Source organism: Coregonus clupeaformis, unplaced genomic scaffold (assembly GCF_020615455.1).
Source record: "Coregonus clupeaformis isolate EN_2021a unplaced genomic scaffold, ASM2061545v1 scaf0505, whole genome shotgun sequence".
Taxonomy (NCBI): Eukaryota; Metazoa; Chordata; class Actinopteri; order Salmoniformes; family Salmonidae; genus Coregonus; species Coregonus clupeaformis.
Genome location: NW_025533960.1, coordinates 249,750 through 268,697, shown reverse-complemented (window position 1 = coordinate 268,697; position 18,948 = coordinate 249,750). Strand labels below are relative to the sequence as shown.

The following is an 18,948-nucleotide window of genomic DNA, read 5'->3' as shown; positions in this document are numbered from 1 at the left end:
TTTTCATTTGGATTTCATATAATGGACATACACAAAATACTCAAAATTGGTGAAGTGAAATTAAAAAAATAACTTGTTTAAAACAATTCTAAAAAATAAATAAAGGAAAAGTGGTGCGTGCATATGTATTCACCCCCTTTGCTATGAAGCCCCTAAATGAGATCTGGTGCAACCAATTACCTTCAGAAGTCACATAATTAGTTAAATAAAGTCCACCTGTGTGCAATCTAAGTGTTACATGATCTGTCACCTGTTCTGAAAGGCCCCAGAGTCTACAACACCACTAAGGAAGGGGAACCACCAAGCAAGCGGCACCATGAAGACCAAGGAGCTCTCCAAACAGGTCAGGGACAAAGTTGTGGAGAAGTACATATCAGGGTTGGGTTATAAAAAAATATCTGAAGCTTTGAACATCCCACAGAGCACCATTTAAATCCATTATTTTAAAAAATGGAAAGAATATGGCACCACAACAAACCTGCCAAGAGAGGGCCACCCACCAAAACTCACAGACCAGGCAAGGAGGGCCTTAATCAGAGAGGCAACAAAATTCCTATAAAGACGTCATAATAAAATAAATTTTAACCCTGAAGGAGCTGCAAAGTTCCACAGCGGAAATTGGAGTATCTGTCCACTTTAAGCCCTACACTCCACAGAGCTGGGCTTTACGGAAGAGTGGCCAGAAAAAAGCCATTGCTTAAAGAAAAAAATAAGCAAACATGTTTGTTGTTCGCCAAAAGCCATGTGGGAGACTTTTTCAAAGAAAAGTGCTATCTCTGCAAAACCCAAATTTTCCCACCTCTCATCACCCCAAGAACACCATCCCCACAGTGAAGCATGGTGGTGGCAGCATCATGCTGTGGAGATGTTTTTCATCGGCAGGGACTGGGAAACTGGTCAGATTTGATGGAATGATGGATTGCGCTAAATACAGGGAAATTCTTGAGGGAACCCTGTTTCAGTCTTCCAGAGATTTGAGACTGGGACGGAGGTTCACCTTCCAGCAGGACAATGACCCTAAGCATACTGTTAAAGCAACACTCGAGTGGTTTAAGGGGAAACATTTAAATGTCTTGGAATGGCCTAGTCAAAGCCCAGACCTCAATCCAATTGTGAATCTGTGGTATGACTTAAAGATTGCTGTACACCAGCAGAAGCCATCCAACTTGAAGGAGCTGGAGCAGTTTTGCCTTGAAGAATGGGCAAAAATCCCAGTGGCTAGATGTGCCAAGCTTATAGAGGCATACCCCAAGAGACTTGCAGCTATAATTGCTGCAAAAGGTGGCTCTACAAAGTATTGACTTTGGGGGAGTGAATAGTTATGCACGATCAAGTTTTCTTTTTTTTTGTCTTATTTGTTGTTTGTTTCACAATAAAAAGTATTTTGCATCTTCAAAGTGGTAGGCATGTTGTGCAAATCAAATTATACAAACCCCCGAAAAATCCATTTTAATTCCAGGTTGTAAGGCAACAAAATAGGAAAAAACGCCAAGGGGGATGAATACATTTGCAAGGCAGTGTAGCTGACATAAGTAAACTTGTGTGACAAGACATGATAGTAATGCCATTGACACTGCTGTATCCATGAAGTGATAAATCAATGTTTCGAATGTTTGTTTTGCCCTTGAACTTTGGTAGTCAGAATGCAGTTCATTCGGAAAGTATTCAGACCCCTTGACATTTTCCACATTTTGTTACGTTACAGCCTTATTCTAAAATTGATTAAATTGTTTTTTTTCCCCCCCTCATCAATCTATACACAATACCCCATAATGACAAAGCAAAAACAGGTTTTTAGAAATTTTTGTAAATGTATACAAAAAATGTAAATGAAATATCACATTTACATAAGTACTCAAACCCTTTACTTAGTAGTTTGTTAAAGCACCTTTGGCAGCGATTACAGCCTCGAGTCTTCTTCGGTATGACGCTACAAGCTTGGCACACCTGTATTTGGGGAGTTTTTCCCATTCTTCTCAAGCTCTGTCAGGTTGTATGGGAAGCGTCGCTACACAACTATTTTCAGATCTTTCCAGAGATGTTTGATCGGGTTCAAGTCCGGGCTCTGCCTGGGCCACTCAGGGACATTCAGAGACTTGTCCCAAAGCCATGCCTGCGTTGTCTTGGTTGTGTGCTTAGGGTCATTGTCCTGTTGGAAGGTGAACCTTCGCCCCAGTCTGAGGTCTTGAGCGCTCTGGAGCAGGTTTTCATCAAGGATCTCTCTGTACTTTGCTCCTTTAATCTTTCCCTCGATTCTGACTACTCTCCCAGTCCCTGCTGCTGAAAAACATCCCCACAGCATGATGCTGCCACCACCATGCTTCACTGTAGGGATGGTACCAGGTTTCCTCCAGACGTGACACTTGGCATTCAGGCCAAAGAGTTCAATCTTGGTTTCATCAGAACAGAGAATCTTGTTTCTCATGGTCTGAGAGTCCTTTAGGTGCCTTTTGGCAAACTCCAAGTGGGCTGTCATGTGCTTTTACTGAGGAGTGACTTCCGTCTGGCCACTCTACCATAAAGGCAGGATTGGTGGAGTGCTGCATAGATAGTTGTCCTTCTGGAAGGCTCCCCCATCTCCACAGAGGAACTTTTGAGCTCTGTCAGAGTGACCATCAGGATCTTGGTCCCTCCCTGACCAAGGCCCTTCTCCCCCTATTGCTCAGTTTGGCCGGGCGGTCAGCTCTAGGAAGGGTCTTTTTGGTTCCAAACTTCTTCCATTTGAGAATGATGGAGGCCACTGTGTTCTTGGGGACCTTCAATGCTGCAGAAATGTTTTGGTACCCTTCCCCAGATCTGTGCCTCGACACAATCCTGTCTCGAAGCTCTACGGACAATTCCTTCGACCTCATGGCTTGGTTTTGCTCTGACATGCACTGTCAACTGTGGGACCTTTATATAGATAGGTGTACCTTTTCAAAATCATGTCCAATCAATTGAATTTACCACAGGTGGACTCCAAGTTGTAGAAACATCTCAATTTCGAGTCTCATAGCAAAGGGTCTGAATACTTGTGTAAATAATATTTTTTATTTTATTTTTTTGCAACAATTTCTAAAAACCTGTTTTCACCATGTCATTATGGGGTATTGTGTGTGGAGTGATGAGGGGAATAAATAATGTAATCAATTTTAGAATAAGACTGTAACGTAACAAAATGTGGAAAAAGTCATGGGGTCTGAATACAGTGCATTCGGAAAGTTAACTTTTTTTTGTATAGAGTCAATTTGAAGCATACACAATTACTGTAGAAATATACATTATATAGTGCACTCACTTTACTGAACTGGAAACAATGAATAATTAGGTGATAATGTGTATAAACATTAAGCACTTAACTACATTGCCTTCAAAAAGTATTCACACCCCTTGACTTATATAAAATTGATTCAATTTAGATTTTGTGTCACTGGCTTACACACAATACCCCATAATGTGAAAGTGGAATTATGTTTTTAGAAATGTTTACAAATTAATAAAAAATGAAAAGCTGAAATATCTTGAGTCAATAAGCATTCAACCACTTTGTTTTGGCAAGCCTAAATAAGTTCAGGAGTAAACATTTGCATAACAAGTCGCATAATAAGTTGCATGGACTCACTCTGTGTGCAATAATAGTGTTTTACATTATTTTTTAATGACTACCTCATGTCTGTACCCCACACATACAATTATCTGTAAGGTCCCTCAGTCGAGTAGTGAATATCAAACACAGATTCAACCACAAAGACCAGGGAGGTTTTCCAATGCCTCGCAAAGAAGGGCAACCTATTGGTAGATGGGTTAAAAAAATGATGACATTGAATATACCTTTGAGCATGGTGAAGTTATTAATTACACTTTGAATGGCGTATAAATACACCCAGTCACTACAAAGATACAGACGTCCTTCCTAACTCAGTTGCCAGAGGGGAAGGAAACCGCTCAGGGATTTCATCATGAGGCCAATGGTGATTTTAAAACAGAGTTTAATGGCTGTGATAAGAGAACTGAGGATAGATCAACAGCATTGTAGTTACTCCACTATACTAATCTAAATGACAGTCAACATAAGGAAGCCTGTACAGAATACAAATATTCTAAAACATGCAACCTGTTAGCAATAAAGTAAAACAGCAAAAAATATGGCAAATAAATTAACTTTATAACCTGAATACTAAGTGTTATGTTTGGAGCAAATCCAACACAACACATCACTGAGTACCACTCTTCATATTTTCAAGCTTGGTGGTGACTGCATCATGTTATGGGTATCCTTGTCATCGCACAGGCAAAATCCTAGAGGAAAACCTGTTTGAGTTTGCTTTCCAACAGACACTGGGAGACAAATTCATCTTTCAGCAGGACAATAATCTAAAACACAAGGCCAAATATACAGTGGAGTTGCTTACCAAGACGGCATTGAATGTTCCTGAGTGGCCTAGTTACAGTTCAGACTTAAATTGGCTTGAAATAATTAGGTTGACCTGCACATACACAGATGAACAATATAAACACTCATACATACGATGCTTCTTGTGCAACAGGGACTGGGGATACAAAGTCAGTCAAATCCAATGAAAGCAACACTAACACTTGAGATTAGTTATTCAATAGCAATATCATATTCATTACTCGAATCACAAGTAAGTTGCCTTTAATACTGGAAGCAAGAATGCCACTTGAGGGATGCACAGATCATGAGTGGTACCAATTGCTTATGCCCCTATACAACAAGCCAGAGCAGAGGTCACAATCCAAAGTGTCTGCCAATTTTGTAGTTTAAACCAAACACCATGCATCTGTATCAAACACATTTTTTGGGGGGAAATGGTTTAATTTCCTTTTTTCCTCAAACCAATAAACTCCTTCAAAATATGATTTCCTTTCATGTTTGGCCCCTAGGACAGATGCAGTTGGCGGCTTGCGACCTCACTGTTCTCTCATATCTTTGTCATTGACTGTGAGAGAATGTTTTGTCTTCTCGCCTGAATAACAGGATCACCTTGTCATTGTGGGTGTTTACCTGGGCATGAAACCTGGCCTTTGTGGCCATCAAAACAAGTCACTCAGTATTGTTTGGACTGTGGGTTATTTCAATGTTAGCTGCATGGCTACTGAGTAAATATGGGTAGCACACAATATTTTGACCATAAGATAAAGTTGTTTGTGTTGTTACCATAATTTTTTTAAATCTTCAAAGGAAAACTCAATTTGCCCAACAGTTTGCTTCAATGGATTATTATCAGTTTGACAGATTATTAAAATACAATTGGAAGCAAGTTTATACAATGGGTTTATACACATTACAACGTAAAATACATGAATGATATATAGAGTTATGGGGAAAAGGTAATTCAGAAAATCATGGCTGAATTTCACTTATAGAGAGTAAAGTGTAGTACTCTATTACTCTTCAGTGCCTCTTGTGGTGATGCCCATGGCCTCCTCCATGGCCGTGCCCATGACCATGACCGTGACCACCATCGCTATCACTACCATGACCATGGTGGTCTCTACGATCAGGGCTACCGTGTTTACCGCCATGATCTCCATGGCAACCGTGGTGACCACCTTCTCTACCACCAGGGCTGTGTCTGCCTCCATGGTCAACACTGCCTGCCGTCTGGGGGGTAGCAACCCTCTGGAGGACCATGGTCTCGTCCCCCAGAGTGGTGGTCCTTCTCCCCAGGAGGACAGCCCCCCGATCCCCCTGGGCCACCATGGGGCTGTTTCTGCTGATCTAAGTCGTACCTTGAGGGGTGACAACCCCCTAGAAGAGGGAATCAGAAATCAGTCAAAAGGAGAATTATCATTAAAACACTGCTAGGTAAAATATGTTCATGAAATGTTATACAAAGAGCAGACAAAATAATGAGGATTTTTACCTGCGCTGCTGCCAAACATTTTCAAGTTTCCAAAAATACCATTGTCAAAAATAAAACATGTTTTATTGTCACATACACTGGTAAGTGCAGTAACATGTGTTGTTTTAAAGGGTCAGTCATAGTACTACAGCGCCTCTGGAGCAAATTAAGGTTAAGTGCCTTGCTCAAGGGCACATCGACTGATTTTTCACCTTGTCGGTTCGGGTATTCAAACCAGGGGCCTCTAGGTTACCTGTCGTGTCAACAAAACACTTTAGGGTGGAGTCAGTGTACAGTACGTACATTATTAAACCAGTTTATCTTGTTGATAGAATGCCTCAAAGAGAATTGTTGCCAATGCCAGTTAGAAGAGCACATTCATCAGAATTCACACAGAACGTCAGATTAAGTTTTTATAATCACTGTTTTATCATATTATTATAAAGTTATAAAACAGATTGATCTGCCCAAAAGTTCCTTGTTCAAAATCTAAATGTATTCCAATACATTACATGTAATCAAAAGAATAATGAATACTCATTTGAGATATGCAAATACTGAATATGTGGCAGAAAACAAATAATGCATATATTTGACAGTTTTAACATAGAATGCAGATTAAATGAAGAGTGTACACGCCTGTAACTGGTTGGTAAGCAGCTCTCGATTCTGCCCTTTGTCTTGTGTGAAGGATGTTCTCTTATAGGAACTGGATAAACTACACCCTTTTATTCCCGTCATGTCATCCTGGCTATTGTACTACACAGGTGGAGCTGAGGTATGGATGGGGTTCATGTCCTTGTAACCCACCTTGCATCACTTTGTCATTCGTAAGCAAATAATACTACTCTATCATCTTAACTTCATGTGGAAGAGAGAAGAGGAACCATTGTAGTACGTTTTACATTTGAGTCATTTAGCAGACGCTCTTATCCAGAGCCACTTAGTACTATTCTATTTCATGTGATTCAAGGGCGGCAGGTAGCCTAGCGGTTAAGAGGTTGGACCAGTAACCGAAAGGTTGCTGGTTTGAATCCCCGAGCTAAGTAGGTGAAAAATCTGCCGATGTGCCCCTTGAGCAAGGCACTTAACCCTAATTGAGCCTGTAAGTCGCTCTGGATAAGAACACTGTGATGTACTGGATTGGTGTAGGCTGCTGCTATACAGTACATTATTTACATTTTACATTTTAGTCATTTAGCAGACGCTCTTATCCAGAGCGACTTACAGTTAGTGAGTGCATACATTTTCATACTGGCCCCCCGTGGGAAACGAACCCACAACCCTGGCATTGCAAGCGCCATGCTCTACCAACTGAGCTACAGGGGACTGTGCTCAGTTATGCAAGTATTTAGTGAATTCCTTACAAAGCAAAGGAGAACCATTTGAGAAGTAGTTGATAAAGTATTTATTTATGTGAACCCAGTTTATTTTGTAAAGTGTAATAGAATTGATGGTTGTGAAAGGCTGGTTTGAGGCCTAGGGTGATGCTTTGGTAATGTGGTAACTTCACTCTTTTCTCTCTGGAGCATCCAGGACTGCATTAGCAGTCTCCCTGGCCTCAGTAAGTAGAGCTGATGCTCTCTGTTGAGTCTGCAAAACACAAAACACTAATGTACAAGTGTAACTATGAAATAAGCGTATAACAATGTAATAAGTCACTGGCTCACCAAAATCTTGCCTTTTTTTGTTTTGATTCATTTTCCACTATTGATAGATTACCTATGTTGTAACCTAGGCAGCAGGTTTGGAGTGAGAAAGACCTATAGGCTACATTGTAACTTACAGTCACTTTGAAGGACTCATCTGTGATATCCTTGAGGTTGATCACAACGTTGTAGTAGGCTCCAAACACTGCTGTTTCCAGGGCTTTAGCCGCTACCTGCAATGCCATGAAAAATAACCATATAAGGAAGATGTTTTGTAGGCTGTCTACAGTACAATACATGTCATAACTCTGGGGCATCTGTCAGAAAACATTTTGCAACCATGCTTAACAGTGTCCTGACGTTTTGGAATGCTGTTTTACATAATGCCAGTAGGATGGTATGTGTAGAGAAGTCCATAGACAGACAGGGACTCTGTTCATGGTTTCAGTCACTGTAAAACTGTCTCTCAGTTAGACCCCTCATACAGTACCTGGAGGTCAGACTTGCAGGCCACGTTTCGTAGAGCACCATTTCCTGTAGACAAGGCCACAGCAGGTTGACTCGTTCAGCCAGAGACAGTGGGACCTCCACGGCCTGCTTCAGACCCTCCTGCATGGCAGCTTCCCTCCTGGGGCAGGAACAGGGGTAGGGGTAATGGTAAGGCAGGATTAGGTAGGGATAGGGGAAGAGGCAGGTTAGAAGCAAGACCAGGGTAGGGGCAGAGGCAGGATTAGGGGTGGGGAAAGGTATAGGAAAGAGGAAGAGTAGAGAGATGAGATAGATTTGGAGCATGACAAGACTACACCATGACTACAAGACTACACCTTACATACTGTAAGATCAGGTGGGCTGACGGTAAATGAACTACAGTAAACTAGTCTATGGGAAAGCCTGCTTTACACGTGTACAGGGATAGGCCAGGTTGCTTTCCAGGTAAAATGAGGTGACGTGTGAGGACAGGTGAGGGCAGGATACAGGAGAATGTACAGTAATGAGTTTCCATAGATCTCAATCTGAAGTAAAGATTCCATAAATGGTTTGAAGCAGTTCCAACGTGCTGTGCTGTTTAGAGATGTGTGTGTGTGTGCGTAATTACACAACTACTTTAATGACATCTTGGATTCGACAGAACTGCCATATATTGTAGCGTGGCAATCACCTTCTAACTTCATCTGTTGTGTTTCTTGGCATCTTCAATGCAGCCTGAAACAGAGAAAGTGAAATGATAAGACTGCATATAGTGTCAGCAAAGCCTATACAAGCCACATTTATTCTCACATCACAATTAAACACATAATGTAATACCATCAACATTCAACAAAATTCAACAATGGTGAGAATGCAACAGCCGTTTGACAAGGGACCGGCTATAACTACTATGTTAGATGGAAGTGATTCATTGACAGGTTCATTGACAGAGTCAAAAGATCTAGATAGTTGTACTAAACTCTTCTTTGTTCCTGAAGGTTATATCAACTCTCCTTTTCCACTAAAATATTACATTCTACTACATTTTCATAGTAAAGCCACAAGACAGCAAACATCAAGATCTTACCTTGGGTCGAACCTTCAACGTAAGCATTTACAAGGAACAAAAACAGCTTTTACCACTCATTCTTCACCTGAACTTTTATAATCAGAATAAATATTCATCATATTTTGTATGACTCTCTGCTTAGCTAAAAGGCAGGGCAAGGTCGCATCAGGTAGGGTCGCATCGGGCGGCAGGTAGCCTAGCGGTTAGAGCATTGGGGCAGTATCCGAAAGGTTGCTGGTTCGAATGCCTGAGCCGACAAGGTGAAAAATTAGTCTGTGCCCTTGAGCAAGGCACTTAACCCGAATTTGTTCCAGGGGCGCCGTACTACTATGGCTGACCCTGTAAAACAACACATTTCACTGCACCTATGTGACAATAAAACATATTTATTTATTTCTTTTTTTTCCAAAGCATAAGTTTAGCTAAGTCTTTCTTTCTTAGCTTGGAATCCAATCTGAATATGCTCTGAAACGGAATAAAGTGAAACAATAGTGGAAAATATTATTTTAGGATTTCAGGCTAGTTCTTCTCTGTATAGTTCCTGCTTTCCCTAGCCCGGTTAAACCAGACTGAAGGCTTCGATCTGGTTTAACCATAGTGGAAAATATTATTTTAGGATTTCAGGCTAGTTCTTCCCTGTATAGTTCCTGCTTTCCCTAGCCCGGTTAAACCAGACTGAAGGCTTCAATCTGGTTTAACCATGCTATGTTTTCCTCTCACCATGTAGCGACTGAATGCCTTGGAGTCTGCGTCCACCATTACCAGCAGTTCATTCATGGCCTGATGGAAGGGAGGGATGAGTCTCCTCATGATACTGTCCAGGCTGTCAAACTGCCTCTTCCCATAGGTCATCTGACCCACCATGGCTCCCAGAGCAGCCCCCTGAAACGTGCACACACACAGACACACACACACACCTTTGACTCCTCCTTGTATTGTATCTACTTTATATTGGTTTATTCCTATGTGCTGGGCAATGTCATAAAGGGAATATAGTAATCTACATGATATTAAAGATGGTTGTACCATTGCAGCGACGGCAGCAGAGACTGACCCTCCTCCTGGAGCAGCGGTTCTGGCCCCCCACGCTGCTGGACAAACTGCTGCAGAGACAGAGACACCAGACGCTTGTCCTTGTCAGTCCTCTCCACCATGTACCTAGCGCCACAACCATAGAAATAGATTTGAATGACTAGAATGTAAAAGTCCCTTAGACCATGGAAATAGTGCACTCATTGGTACTCTCATATATAGATTATATTTATATGGCCATAGCAGTCTGCTGCCTGGCTTTAAAAACCATGTCCAGCACATTCCAGAGATAGAAATAGATCCAATAGATCTGCACTCACTCTATGATTCTCTCTTTGGGGTCGAAGGCCCAAGTGAATCAAGCCCAAGTTTACTGATGACCAGGCGGACCTTGTGCTCCTCCTCCACAATGAAGAGCCTGTCTCTCTGGATGTAGAAGTCAGCACAGTCCAACACGGCTCTCAGAGGCATGAGGCCTACAATCTGAGAGCCCACCACTGGCAGGTTCAGGTCCTGGGGAGAAGAGGAAGGAAGGAGAGGTGTCAAAGTGGCTCAACGTGTTGACATTATTCGTTGTCCTTAAGTCACTGGTTCAAAACACCAGATCAGTGAGAGGGTTTAGTACAATAAGGTTGTACTGTTTTCAGCTGTGGTTGTTGTGGTTGTGGTAGCTCCTTGCCTTGGCAGCTCTGCAGATCTCTTCGTAAACAGTGTGGACGGGTGTCAGCTCAAAGTCCAGGATGTTGGTGGACACCTGGGCTATGTTCGCCTCTTCCAGGTACCAGCCCATTCCCTGCACGTTCTTCAGCAGACCCGGCTACAATACAAATCAATCATGTTACTCTCTTTGGAAGCAGACAAGGCATATGACTCAAAGGGAGGCCTTTATTAGTTCAGCATCAGTCATAAAGAAGAGGATAACAACAATGTCACACAAAGATGTGAAGGAATCTCTTCCAAAGTAGCTGTGTGTCAGTCATCTCTGACATTGGATGATCAAGATGTACAGTAGCGAGCCTACCCTACCTGGTCTTTGCTTCTGCCCTGTTCCCCGGATATCTAGTGCGATCCGGTGGGCTTGTTCCTTGGTGCTGAGAAGGTTTATGTTGTAGGCAACCAGGAATTTGCGAGCGCCTGTTACTGTAGCTCCCAGGAGGGCACGAAGGTGGCAGGGCCATAGTCAGGAGCCCACTCTGTCCTCTTCAACTGAGGATAACAGACACAGCGGCATAATTTAGTGCTTCAGACCCCTCTTAAACATTGTGTGTTTGAGCTACAGACTTTGTTTTGTTTTACATTGGATTCGTCTATTTCTTCTGCATCCGCTGATGCCAACCATTAGCCTGGGGGGTTAAGCTAGAGCAGTGTTTGTGAGACAAGGGGCGGATCCAGAAAATGGTTATTCTCACAAAAAACGTCTGTAAAGTCAGAACGGTTTGAGCTACGAACTATTATGACCCCACTATGAAAAGCTGAGACTCTCATGAACTTTGCTCTATGACGCTCACAAGCCACACAAGAGTCGTTATAAAGGTAAGAGATCTTCTACATAGAAGATCATACACAATTATTGCACATAATGTATAATACTGTAATAAGTTCACATAGTTGCTGTCACAAACACCAAACTCCACACAGTTGTCACTGACTAGATGGATATTCATTTCCCACTGAGCAAACAATCTGTACTTACAGCATTCTTATAAATAACATTTTTATCAGGTTTTTGCTTGGCGAACTTTATTATTTTATTGACATTTATTGACAATAAAACTAATGAATGCAACTGTTTATGTCAACCTGTGTTGTGTTCCACTTGTAGCCCTGGTTGTCTTGAAAATAGAATGGTAAAACACTTCAATGTGAGGCTATATATGAGGGCAGAGCAAGCAGATAACTGAAATTAGTGAAAGTACTGCCTTTGATTTTTAGCTTATTTTTCGCAGATCTATGCTCTTTTACAATGATGGGAAATGTTGCCCATAGGGTATGAATACAATGAAGTTAGGTCAAACTCACTTTCTCAGACAAGGCCTCATACTCTCCTGCCCGGACAGAGGGAAGAGATCTCCTGTTCTCTTTCCTCGCTGCTTCTCCATAAAGATACACTCTGGAGAAACAACAACGTGTCTTATTCACCTTTATGTGGCTTTTTGAGAGCAATACCATATAGGACAGAATCCACAGAATCAAGGGGCACTGCACTGAAACTGGCTTTGTCTACAGCTAAGTAAATGGCCAGTATGTAAACTATAGGTCAATAGATCAGAGAGGAAAACCTACCAGGTACATGCAGCACATCTGTTAACTGCTGGGCAAAAATGTTGGCACAGTTGACACAGTCCTCCATAGTGACATTCTGGACAGGGATGAAGGGGCACACGTCCATGGCGCCCATCCGTGGATGCTCCCCTACAACAAACAAACATATTATTCAAAAAAAGACACTAAACAAGTTATCAACAGTACTTAGCTACCCCTTATTTACACTTAAAGTGAGGTGGAGAGGAGTCGTGTGGTATCTTTGAACTATAGCCTTTGAACATAACTGTTTGACTAAGTCATATGAGAGGGGTCAGCAGTTTCTGTCTCTCTTTTTAGCTCTCTCTCTCTATCTCCTACCTGAGTGTTTGGTCATATCAATGAGTGGGAAGGCAGTGCGTGCAGCGTTCAGTGCACCCTCCACCACAGCCTGTGGCGAGCCTACGAAGGTGTAGACTGTACGGTTGGTGGAGGATCCAGGGTCCACGTCGAGCAGACTGCATCCCTCCGTGCTGGAGATAGCCTCTGCTATGGCATCAATCACCTGGAATGGAAGCAAGTCACATTGACTTATAATAGGTTTCGTCCACATACAGTTGTTCAGAAAACATTTTGTTGGTATCTCGAGATCATATTCAGGATTGAGATTATACTGTAAAATTGTTTGTAATTGGTTTGTTTGTTTGCTTAGGTATTCACAGGCTCCATGAGCCCCCTTGATTCCAGACACTGATCTCATAAAATATAGAAAAAAATGTCAAATAAAAAATAATGTTCTTGGTAATCAAGATCGATGATTCAGACAGAAAGTCTTCTTACATGACCAATATAAAGCTATCATGTGTATTGTGTTAATCACACCACAGACTACTACTAACAGCTTCCTTCTGCTGTGCCAACAGGTAATCCACTTTCTGTATCTCCCATGCCCACTCACCTTTTTGTTCCGGCCCTCTGAGAAGTTGGGCACACACTCCACCAGCTTAGCCATGATGCGTAATAATCACAGAGTCGGGTCGTCCGAGACAAGGAATCAGACCAATTTAAGGCAGAAGTGTATTCCCCCTTTCTCTCTGCACACACCAACCCATCCAGTCTCTCTCTTCATCCCCAAACGGGACATTTATGCAGCGGTCTGTCCCTCTGTAACACTGGTTGAATCATTAACTTGCTCCAATGTCCTCTTATCTAGGTCAGCTGTCAGTGATTCCCAGGCTGCTCTAGTCTAATATTTACCAGGACCTGGCGCGGAAGGCGCCAGCCTCACATGCAAGCTTCACAGACACTAATCCCTGATTCCCCAGAGGTTACATTTAAATACTGGAGCACCTGATGCGAAGGGTGAAGGAATAAATCCAGTATGATCAAAGGAGGTATCCAGGCCGACAGACAGATAGCTGGTGAACTCTCCACTCTAGCTGTTACCGCTGCTTTCTCACCACAGCCATACTAAACACTTGGCTAAGTCATATTGGATGATATCTCAGGGTCAAAAAGAAGAATGATAAGTCCAATAATTATGATTGAAATGTGGAGTAGAGCACAGATCTAGACCCACTGTTGCATTATCATATTGCATTCATTGTGTATTCATCTCTTGTATTTGTGGTTTGCAGACTTTCTGAACATTTTGGTACCAGTAACACCATTTCCTAAATAGGACACATGATATGCACCATCACCAATAGGATTTCTTACATCTGAATCAAAGGGCTTCATGTTGGGTATTATTAGCTATGGCAGTAGTGGCTCCTATTATAGCCTCTGTGACCTTTGTCCCAAAGGATTAAGCAGTCTCGAACGGTCAAACATCCTCAGCAGTCAGCATTGATCTAGGTGATCAAAGCATTACTCAGCTAAGTAGCAGTCAAGCAGGAAGATTCTTATTATCCATATTGACAGGTTGACTAGTTTGTTTTTATGCAAGATGTAGCCTACTACTTTGGTCTTGATCCACTGAAGATGCAACTTGATCCAGGCTTCTCAAACGTTTTCTGTGCTAGGGACTGTGTTCTAGCCAACTGTTGAAGGATTAACTGACATCAATCAATGAACACCCGTCTATGGTTGCATCACATCATCCCCCCAAAACAAACAAATACAGTCGGCTGAACTGGTTAATGAGTAATGCTACAGAGGGGATCTGAATGGACTGAGCTGCTTTTTTCGAACTGGACAAATCTTTGAGCGCCTATTGGTGCAGTGGAATACTCCTCCTACTACCTGGTCCTATTGACATACATTGGTACATGGCATTGAATTCAATGCCTATGAATAAAAACAGATAATCGTTGAAATAGAATGAAAGTCTAACTCCTTGTTTCACTCTGTGGTCAACTCAATCTTTAGTTGCTGAATGTGTAGGATGCAGATCATCAGAAAAGTTTATGTACACACATCACAATTGCGAGTATAATGAAATTGAATATTATCAAAGATGACCACTCTGATAATATCAATGTAGCAAGGTTTCTATTTAGGCATGTAGTAATGGGATTTTTTTATGGACCTCAAGCTCAAAACACACAAAAACGACAACGCAATCAAATGCCTTCATGAAATACACCAGTATAAGTAAATTAATCCACAAATACCTATATAATTATATATATATACACTACCAGTCAAAAGTATAGACACACCTACTCATTCAAGGGTTTTTCTTTATTTTTATATTGTAGAATAATAGTGATGACATCAAGACTTTGAATTAACACATATGTTATCCGAAAAGTGTAAACAAATCAAAATAAATGTTATATTTGAGATTCTTCAAATAGCCACCCTTTGCCTTGATCACAGCTTTGCACACTCTTGGCATTCTCTCAACCAGCTTCATGAGGTAATCACCTGGAACACATTTCAATTAACAGGTGTGCCTTCTTAAAAAGTTAATTTGTGGAATTTCTTTCCTTCTTAATGCGTTTGAGCCAATCAGTTTGTTGTGACAAGGTAGTGGGGGTATACGGAATATAGCCCTATTTGGTAAAAGACCAAGTCCATATTATGGCAAGAACAGCTCAAATAAGCAAAGAGAAATCGACAGTCCATCATTACTTTAAGACATGAAGGTCAGTCAATACGGAACATTTCAAGAACTTTGAAAGTTTCTTCAAGTGCAGTCAAAAAACCATCAAGCGCTATGATGAAACTGGCTCTCCTGAGGACCGCCACAGGAATGGAAGACCCGGAGTTACCTCTGCTGCAGAGGATAAGTTCATTAGAGTTACCAGCCTCAGAAATTGTAGCCCAAATTAACACTTCATAGAGTTCAAGTAACAGACACTACTAAAAGAACACCAATAATAAGAAGAGACCTGCTTGAGCCAAGAAACACGAGCAATGGACATTAGATCGGGTGGAAATGTGTCCTTTGGTCTGGAGTCCAAATTGGAGATTTTAGGTTAAAACCGCTGTGTCTTTGTGAGACACGGTGTGGGTGAACGGATGATCTCTGCATTTGTAGTTCCCACCGTAAAGCATGGAGGAGGAGGTGTTATGGTGTGGGGGTGCTTTGCTGGTGACACTGTCTGTGATTTATTTAGAATTCAAGGCACACTTAACCAGCATGGCTACCACAGCATTCTGCAGTGATACGCCATCCCATCTGGTTTGGGCTTAGTGGGACTATCATTTGTTTTTCAACAGGACAATGACCCAACACACCTCCAGGCTGTGTAAGGGCTATTTTACCAAGAAGGAGAGTGATGTAGTGCTGCATCAGATGACCTGGCTTCCACAATCCCCCGACCTCAACCCAATTGAGATGGTTTGGGATGAGTCAGACGGCAGAGTGAAGGAAAAGCAGCCAACAAGTGCTCAGCATATGTGGGAACTCCTTCAAGACTGTTGGAAAAGCATTCCGGGTGAAGCTGGTTGAGAGAATGCCAAGAGTGTGCAAAGCTGTCATCAAGGTTGGCTATTTGAAGAATCTCAAATATAAAATATATTTTCATTTGTTTAACACTTTTTTGGTTACTACATGATTCCTGCCCTCCAAGACACATGCAGCACCCGATGTCACAGGAAGGCCAAAAATATCATCAAGGACATCAACCACCCGAGCCACTGCCTGTTCACCCCGCTATCATCCAGAAGGCGGGTCAGTACAGGTGCATCAAAGCTGGGACAGAGAGAATGAAAAACAGCTTCTATCTCAAGGCCATCAGACTGTTAAATAGCCATCACTAGCACATTAGGGCTGCTGCTGCCTATTGAAATCACTGGCCACTTTAAGAAATGGAACACTAGTCACTTTAATAATGTTTATAGTCACTTTTATAATGTTTACATATCTTGCACTACTCATCTCATATGTATATACTGCATTCTATTCTATAATATTCTACTGTATCTTAGTCCATGCCGCTCTGTCATTGCTTGTCCATGTATGTATATTTTCTTAAATTCCATTCCTTACTAGTTTTGTGTGTATTAGGTATATGTTGTGAAATTGTTAGATATTACTTGTGATGTTTGCGCTACACCCGCTATAAAATCTGCTAAACACGTGTATGTGACAAATAACATTTGATTTGATTTGATTTCATAGTTTTGATGTCTTCACTATTATTCTACAATGATAAAGTTAAAATAAAGAAAAACCGTAGGTGTGTCCAAACTTTTGACTGGTATGAGACAAAGGAATGTGTAGCATTCGGGAAAGTAGTGGTATGTGCTAATTGTAGGGTGCCCATGGGGCTGGGGATCAGGCAGGCGAGAGAGGCAGGTTGAGGTTTCCAGGGTAAGAGTAGTGAAGAAGTTGTCGTATGCTGAGGCAGTGAAGAAAGTAGAGGAAGAGGGGTCAAGGGGGAGGAGTGGTGAGAGTAGTAGATATGTACCATTACAGAGGGATAGGCCAACAAGTGATATATGTTTCAGTAAGATTGGTTATTAATTGTACTGCAGGGATGGAGCGTGAAGTCAAAGAAAATTGAGGTTGTGGTGGCAGCTGCGGGTATTTGGGTGTGCGAGACTTAACATCAGAAGGTTACAGGGTGGTGGTTAGGGTGGTGATGTCCCATCCTTTCGGGTTGAGGCTGAGGTAGGAATAAATTGATGTAAATATGGAGTGGGTGGTGTTTATTTGTTTTTTGTTTATTGATTTATTTTTTTTTACATTTGTGAGTGTAGTGTTAGATGGTAGGGTATTTCTTTATTTTATTTTCAAGCAAATAATGGGAGTTTACTCCAGTCTAGTAGGTGCGGAAATGCAACATATTGATCCCCCTTAAACCTCATCGAAGAAGAAGAAGAAGGGCAAAATTAGTTACTCACTTTCCCCGCTATCACGTGAGGAGGCCGTCTGAGTTAGTTACACATTGCCTCTCGGACTTCGTTCTCTGTTTTCACAACATAAATATTTTATATTTTACAAACGTTGTGGAATTGTCTAAAATATCCAAGCCTGCAAGATGCTCTAGGACTAATACTTATATTTTGTGCTTGCAGCTTACTAGCTATTTCAAACTCATGCCTCTTTGCCCATACTGTTGCTACTCGCTAATGCTAACTGTTACAGAATGTTTTGAACCCTCTTGTGGCAAATGTTTATAATACTTGCATTTGAATGAGCCAGCTACTAGCTATGGTAGCTAACTATTATTTGTGGGAAATTACTGTATCCATCCATTAACTTAATTTATATTGTTACTTTGTGTTAGCTACCGTTCGTAGCCCGGCTCACTAACTAGTTACCTAACTAACTCATTCATTCATAAAGGTGGCAAACACATTGTTAACCCTGTTTAATTTCTTCCAATATACGCATAATTCAAACTGCAATTTCAATTTAGTTCACGATGTCCACCTCTCTTGTAAACAGGCTGCTAACCACTCTCTGGCCCAAGTGGATGAAATATACCAGTGGATCAGGTGTCCACTTAACTCCTTGAGAATTTCCCTGCTCAGCTCATAAAAACGAGTCCGTGCCAGATTTGGCTCCAATCTATACACTCTTCACAATAGCTGCTCTCCTGCATAAGATTGTGACATCATTCTCTGGCTAGTCTCTAGCAGGAGTGTAGCATAGTTTTCCTCTCTGTGAGTGTGCCGCTAAACTTGATGTGGTGGGGATTTCTCTCTTTTTCATAAATAGGAATTGTCAACATCTCCACTCAATAAACCCCCAACCCCCTCACCCTCACCAGTCCCAGGTTTGCAATGCGTTACTCCTTCTGCAGTGTGTGGCCTCTCATCCAGAACTGGTGGGTCCCTTATTTTCTATCAACATGATTGAATTTACAGTCACTTAACAAAAACTTATTAATAAATTTTAACTTATTACTGTGTTTCTTTTACGATCCTTCCCTTCTCTATTCTGTAGCCCCTTCTTACACACTGTCACAACCCCCTTTGTACCTCCACTCACCAGCCTAGGGTCATCGTAAATATAATTATATCATTTTTTGTGGTTCTATTGCTATGATCTCGTTCTCTCTGTCTTTTCTTCCTCTCTTCTCACTCTCTGATGTTGTCATTGCCTAAGTAATGAAATTATCCAATTACTTTGATAATACATATGTCATTATGTTTTCTATAACTTGTCCCTATTTGATTGTCAAGGGTCCTTGGTGTCAAAACAGATGAGCAGGAAGTGATCAACTTCCTGTTGCGACAAATC

The 18,948-nt window shown here is 41.6% G+C and overlaps 1 pseudogene; it reads right to left on the bottom strand.

The window, feature by feature from the left end:
- Positions 1-7,239: 7,239 nt before the first annotated feature.
- On the bottom strand, positions 7,240-13,458 carry LOC123484945 (annotated as a pseudogene).
- Positions 13,459-18,948: the final 5,490 nt, after the last annotated feature.